This window comes from Cetorhinus maximus, chromosome 23, assembly GCF_964194155.1.
Source record: "Cetorhinus maximus chromosome 23, sCetMax3.hap1.1, whole genome shotgun sequence".
NCBI lineage: Eukaryota > Metazoa > Chordata > Chondrichthyes > Lamniformes > Cetorhinidae > Cetorhinus > Cetorhinus maximus.
This window is the reverse complement of record NC_135901.1, coordinates 43,249,184-43,255,435: the sequence shown is the minus strand read 5'-3', so window position 1 is coordinate 43,255,435 and position 6,252 is coordinate 43,249,184. Positions and strand designations below refer to the sequence as shown.

At 43.4% G+C, this 6,252-nt stretch overlaps 1 non-coding gene across 1 annotated transcript; it reads right to left on the bottom strand.

Moving 5' to 3' along the window:
* Positions 1–2,940: 2,940 nt before the first annotated feature.
* Positions 2,941–3,012, bottom strand: trnae-uuc (transfer RNA glutamic acid (anticodon UUC)). Its single transcript has one exon. It is a non-coding gene; the product is annotated as a tRNA-Glu (tRNA).
* Between the last annotated feature and the right edge of the window lie 3,240 nt (positions 3,013–6,252).

The window sequence follows — 6,252 nt, the reverse complement described above, 5'->3', positions numbered from 1 at the left end:
TCAAGCAAATCTGGGGCTTGGATTCGCGACTGTCTTGCTAAGGCAACAGGTTTTGAATCTATTGGGGTCTCCACAGGTGGGCTGGAATCCTGACAACTACTCTTCTTATCATTCCTGAAATTTACAGTGTACCTGCACAATTAAATTTCGACTAAGTTGAATAAAAAACATCCAAAACCCCCAGCGTTCTCTAATTTCCATTCATCTGCAAGCGTTCAGAAAAGTTACAGCTAGAAATGGGACAAAAACAAAGCCTTGCTTTCTGGATGTTTGCCTCGCCTTAGAGACAAACCCTTGCCCTCTGTCAGTCTCAGTGTATATTCCTGTGTGTGTTTCAATGCGGTTCAGTTCCCCATTTCACCATCCAAACATTATTCACGTTAGTTGTGTGGCTTCATATTAAGGTGGTACAGAGAATAAAAAGAGCAGTTTTAAAATATACAAGAGGAGCTTTCTTTCTTTTTTTTGAATGAAGACTTTTCAGCTTCTGAGGGTCGGTTAGGTACAAAGTGGAGGATGAACGAAATTGTCACTGAGCAACATTTAAACAGACAGACACCGAGTCCTTGTGGTTGAGTGGCTAAGGCAATGGACACATCGAGAGAATGAATTTTTAAATACAGATAGTCCAAACTGAAATCACTCGGACATTAGGAACTGTTTCTACTGCTGTCGGGTGTCGGAAGGAACAGGAATATAAAAGTTGATTCACAAATGTTCCAGGAACGGATAGGTTATAATCACCAGGAAAGGCTGAACAGCCTGAAGCTCTTTTCTCTAGAAAAGAGAAGGCTGAGAGAGGACCTGTTAGAAACGGGATGCTTTGTCCCTGTTTCGTCAGGGATTCGAGGTGAAATTTATTCACTCACCTGCAGATTTACATCTGCTGAATCTGCATCAAACAAACCATGAAATGTTTAGGAGATTGAAAGAAAGATTCTACATTGAGATGGATTTCTTAAGATCGAATTTTCTCATCTACTGAATCAGCATTTTTGTCAAACTCTCTCTGCTTTTAGATTACAACAGTGACTACATTTCAAAAAGATTTCATTGACTCTAAAGGGCTTCCCGTTGTCCTGGGTTGGTGAAAGGGTCTGTTTAAATGTAAGTCTTTATTTCTCTCTTTCTGTCTGTCAATCTAAGTTAACAATCATGTGGAAATGGTGAAGTGTATCTGTTCTTTTCAGTGTCTACCACTCTCTCTCCCTCTGTCTGCCTCTTTTTGTCCCTGTATATCTGCCTCGCTCTCTTTCACTCTCTCAGTCTCTCTGCCTGTGTCTCGATCTCTGTTCACTTTTGTGCTCTTTGTTCCCTCCATTCACTCGCTGTCTGTGTGCAACCAAGATTCACTGGGTTGATTCCTGAGTGACAGTGAACATGCTGAGAGGCTGTTTTCCCCTGTCTGGAGCGTCTAGAACTGGACTCACATTCTCCGGATAATGTGTCAGCCATTTAGGACTGAGGTGAGGAGACATTTCTTCACCCAAAGGCTTGTGAATCTTTGGAATTCTGTAGCCTGGAGCTCTGTGGATCCTCAGTCGATGAGTATATTGAAGGCTGAGATGGATAAATGTTTGGACTTTAAGTGAATGAAGGGCTATCGGGATCAGATGGGAAATTGGTGCTGAGTTTGGGGATCTGACATGAACTTCTTAAGTGGTAGCGGAGGCTCGAGGGGGCTGATGGCTAATTCCTGTTCCTTTTTCGATGTTTTTAATGTTTAGTGTTCAGTGGAAACACCATCAAGGCGACGGAAAACAGTAGGTTGAGAGAGGTAGCCTGGCCGAACGGCCTCAGGCGCTGGATTCAGGTCCATATTTGTGGATCCGCTGCCAAAGTTACAGGTGGTTCAGCTGTGGGTAACTTTGAATGCTCTCCTCTGATGACAAAGTGCCAGCTCAAAGTGAATGCGGGCGTGTATTGGGTTTAATTTTAACTGGAAGGAGGAGAGGCAATACAAATATTAATTGCTTTTGTGAGAATGCACGGCAGTGGAAGTAGTTGAGTTTTCTTCCAGACAGCCAGCACGGAGAAGATGGGCCGAAAGTCCGCCTCTCTGCTGTAGTCATCTTATATACCAACAACATTAACTTGTCCATAGGGTCAGTTGCCGTGGCCGAGTGGTTAAGGCGATGGAGTTCAAATCCATTGGGGTTTCCCCGCTGCTCATTATTCCTGGTTTTAACTCTGTGTCTGCAGAGTTAATTCTCGGTTAGATTCAATCAAATCCATCCAAGCACTAAATCGTCCAAGGGGGTTTTCCTATTTCCGTTCATTCATGAAAACGTTCACGAAACTTGTCGTAGGGGAACAAAAACCGAGCCAGGTTGGTGATATGCTTGCTTTCTGGGTCTTTGTCTCTCCTTAGAGACAAACCCTTGTCTTCTGTCACTCTCGGTGTATATGTCTGTGTGTGTCCCTCTGTGTGTGTCAATGTGGTTCAGTTCCCGAGGCGGTGAACACATTTTTTCCACCACACACTTTATTCACATTAGCTGTGCAGTTTCATATCAAAATGTTACAGACATAAATATCAGGATGGAAAATGCAGGGGGAGTTTGCAATGTTTGGAAGGAGGTGCAGCTAAGAAGTGGAAGATTAAGCGAGGAGTTTTCTCCTCATTTAACACGAGATTTGGGACCAGATCTGGGAGATATTTGTGCCGATGTAAACGGTAAAATCTTCCCTCTTACCGCTAAATTTTGCCGTGCAGCATCCTCTCTATTGTCAGCGCTTTGCAGCCGATCACAGCCCTTCTCTCATTCACTATCTTGACCCCTGTGTTTGTTCCTTACCGGGTGTAACCGGATGACATTTCCAACTCTGGTGCAAAGTTCAAGCTCCCACGCCACGGATTCCGGCAAAGGTGATCGGCATTTCTCTAACGGAATTATCCAAACTCTTTTTCATTGTTTGCACGAGGTCAACAAATTATCATTCCCTGACCGGTAATCGAACCCGGGCCACGGCGGTGAAAGTGCCGAATCCTGACCACTAGACCACCAGGGAAGCTGCGCTAAATTTTTACAACCTGGCTTATCTATGTTACCTGTGCATTTTATTTTTATTTCCGACCCCTTTCACCAGAGACACGTTTCAAATGAACATAAGAACATGAGAAGAAGGAGCAGGAAAGGCCCCTCAAGCCTTTCAATAAGATCATGGATGATCTGCCCAGGCCTCAACTCTTCTTTCGTGTCAGCTCCTCATAGCCCCCAATTCCCCGATATTTCAAAAATCTATCTACCTCTCCTTTTAATACTTTCAATGATCTAGCCTCGACAACTCTCTGGAGTAGAGAATTCCAGACATTTACTACCTTCTGAGAGAAGAAATTCCTTTGCATCTCAGTTTTAAATTAGTGCTCCCTTATTCTGTAACTATGTTCCCTAGATCGAGTGGAAACGCCTTCTCTACATGAACCTGTCAAGACTCCTCAGAATCTTGTAGGTTTGAATAAGATCACCCCTCATTCTTCTAAACTCTAATGAATAAAGGTTTAACCTGTTTCGCTGTTCTTCATCCCAAAAAGTAGCCTGCTGAATCTATTTTGAACTGCCTCCAATGCCAGTATATCCTTTCTTAAATACGGGGGCCAAAATTGTGCACAGTACTCCAGATGCGGCCTCACCAACACCCTGCACAGTTGTAACAAGACTTCCAGATTTTTAAACTCCAACCACGAGCAAAACAGGCCAACATTCCATTTACCTTCTTAATTACTTGCTGCACCTGCATGCTAACCTATTGTGTTTAATGCACAAGAACACCCAGATCCCTCTGTGCTGCACTTTTTTGGAGTCTCTCTCCATTTAAATAATAGACTGCCTTTTGATTCTTCCGTCCAAACACTTTCCTACATTAAACTCCATCTGCCAAGTTTTTTGCCCACTCACTCAACCAATCTATACCCCCTTGCAGATTCCTTATGTCCTCATCACAAAATGCACTCCTACCTATTTTTGTATCGTCAGAAAATTTGGATACATTACACTCTGCCCCTCCTCCAAGTTATTAATATAGATAGTAAATAATTGAGGTCCTAGGATTGATCCTTGTGGCACTCCACTAGTTACGTCTTTCCAACCTGAAAAATCCCGACTCTCTGTCTTGTGTGTGTGAAATTGGGCTCTTTACATTGCAGGGTCTGTGTAGGGTAATAGGGATCACGGTCTCCCACACACGGAAAGTTTCCCCGCTACATTGCAGGGTTTGTGTAGGGTAATAGGGATCACGGTCTCTCACACACGGAAAGTTTCCCCGCTACATTGCAGGGTTTGTGTAGGGTAATAGGGATCACGGTCTCTCACACACGGAAAGTTTACCCGCTTGAAGCATTAACAGTATTAAATGTAGGGAAAGGTTGCATCATTCCTGTTTGTTGTTAAATAGTAACCGGATGCATCATCTCAAAACAAAGTGACATTTATACTTCTCCAGGTTTTGAATGATCTTCTGAAAAATGCATGGCTCGGAAATTAGAGGGAAAGATGGGGGCGGATTTTCCGTAAGTTTGTTCGCACTTGTGTGAGGTGTTGAATGAGCTGCTGATGTGCTCTGTCACCTGATGATTCTAATGTTAGATCAATTTCTCTGCTGCATGGCTAAGGTTTTCCACCGAATTGTACTTCCACAAAACAAGGTCCTGCAGTGCAATAAGACAGCATAGTTTGATGTTCTGCAAAGAGCTGCATGTTGCTGTCGTAGCCTAGTAGTTATCACATTTCCTTTACACGCGGAAGATTCTCTGGTTGGAAACTCACATTAGAACTGGCAACATTTGTGGAAAATTTTCTTGCCGCCATTGACAACACAGATCCGTATGACAATGAGTGTTGATGGCGGGGGGTGGGTGGAGAATCGGAAGTTTGGTCCCCGAGTGGTTTTGAACCACCAAACTTTCAGTTGGTCGAACACGCTGCTGCAGGAACTAATACAACTTCCTGTCTTCCTTATACAAGCATAGCCAAGTCTCTTTGCACATCAACACACAACTTTCTCACCTTTTGAAACATGTCCTGCTTTGTTGCTTTTTAAAAATTACTTTTACGACCAAGTGAGTTACTTCAGTCTTTGCAACATTTTTCTCCGTCTGCCGTCTTGTTAGCCAAGCACCTCTTATATATTATAAAAACAGAACATGCTGGGAAAACTCAGCTGGTCTGACAGCATCTGTGGAGAGGGAAACAGTGTTAACGTTTCGATTCCATGTGACCACTCTTCAGAGCTGAAGAGAAGTAAAAAGTGATGGGGTTTAAACTGTTCAAGTGGGGCAGGGTGGGGAGGGGGCGGGGAGGATAGAGCAGGTGAAGCTGGGTAGAATGTCAGCGAGAGGTGGGAGCTAAGGAGAGACTGACAAACGTATCAAGGACACAATAAAAAGGGAGTGTTAATGGCAGTGGTGAGGGCTGAAGAAGGTGCTGATAGTTGCATAAAAGTACGAAAGCAGAATGTGTGAATAGCAGAACAAGGGTCAGCACTCTGGGAAAGAACAACATGGAACGAGTAACAGATGGCGCTTTTGGAGTTGGGGTGGGGTGGGAAGAGAGGGAGGTAGTTGGGAAAAAAGGATTGAAAAGGGATAAAAAGGGGGATGAAATAATGAATAAATGAGTAAAAAAAAAGTAAATAAAATACATTTTTATAAAGGGATTTTAAAAAGTGTGTAAATGGAGGAGAGAGTTCATGGTCTGAAGTTGTTCAACTAATGTTAAGTCCAGAAGGCTGCAAAGTGCCTATGCAGAAGATGAGGTGCTGTTCCTCCACTTTGCGTTGGGCTTCACTGGAACATTGCAGCAGGCCAAGGACAGACATGTGGGCATGAGAGCAGGATGGGGTGATGAAATGGTAACCGACAGGAAGGCCTGGGTCATGCTTGTGGACAGATTGAAGGTGTTCTGCAAAGTGGTCACCCAGTCTGCGTTAGGTTTCCTCAATGTAATAGTTGCAGATGTAGAACTTCCTATTTCCAAAACCCACCAACTTAATCAATGCGGCTCCTCTGAAACTTTCAATGCAAATATTGATCCTTTATAAGGTGCCGTTCCCAGAACTACACACAGTCCTCCAGTTGTGACCTAACCAGGGCTTTGTATAGCTGTAGCAAACCTTTCCCAACAGGTTCTACAGCAAGAGCAATAAGATTGTATATATCGACTGAGAAAACGAGGAGATGCTTGATCAGAATAAATTTCGTTAAATCCAAATCAACAGTTTAAGTACTTTTTTGTTCAAAAGCTACGGAATAAT